Source organism: Chrysemys picta, unplaced genomic scaffold (genome assembly GCF_011386835.1).
Source record: "Chrysemys picta bellii isolate R12L10 unplaced genomic scaffold, ASM1138683v2 scaf80, whole genome shotgun sequence".
NCBI lineage: Eukaryota > Metazoa > Chordata > Testudines > Emydidae > Chrysemys > Chrysemys picta.
The window spans coordinates 47501-48033 of record NW_027052787.1 but is presented as its reverse complement, the minus strand read 5'-3'; the positions used below and the strand labels follow the sequence as shown (position 1 = coordinate 48033).

At 71.5% G+C, this 533-nt stretch overlaps 1 non-coding gene across 1 annotated transcript; it reads right to left on the bottom strand.

Annotated features, from left to right (window-relative positions):
* LOC135977960 (5S ribosomal RNA) lies at window positions 1-119 on the bottom strand. The gene has a single exon (XR_010595381.1). It is a non-coding gene; the product is annotated as a 5S ribosomal RNA (ribosomal RNA).
* Window positions 120-533: the final 414 nt, after the last annotated feature.

The window sequence follows — 533 nt, the reverse complement described above, 5'->3', positions numbered from 1 at the left end:
TGCCTACGGCACCTGGGATTCCCAGGCGGTCACCCATCCAAGTACTAGCCAGGCCCGGGACGGTTTACCTTCCGAGATCGGACGGGATCGGGGGCGTTCGGTCCGGTATGGCCGTAGGCACCCGGCCCCGCGCCTCCTCGCCCGCTTTCCCCTGCCGACGCCCGGGCCTGCCGCACGGTGAGCCCCGGTCGGACTGCCCCCCCCCCCTGCGGCAGGGCCCCCGTCTCTCGCGGGCCCGGTCCTTTTTTCCTTTTCGAGCTCCGGGGCCCGGGCTGGCCGCCAGAGCCCCTCCGCCCGCCCTCCCCGGCGTCGGGGAAAATACTGTCCCGGACTTCCAGTGCGCCCGATCCTGTCAGCCGGGGGGTGGGGAGGGGCAGTCCCTCGCTGCGGCCGGGGAGGGTGAGCCCAGGGCGGCTTGCCTGCCGTGCGAGGCCCCTCTCGGCCACCAGGTCAACCCCGAGTCGAAAGGGCTGAAAAATTTTCAGAGTCCCCTCCCGGGCACCAGGTCAACCCGTGGAATCGGACGGGTTCAC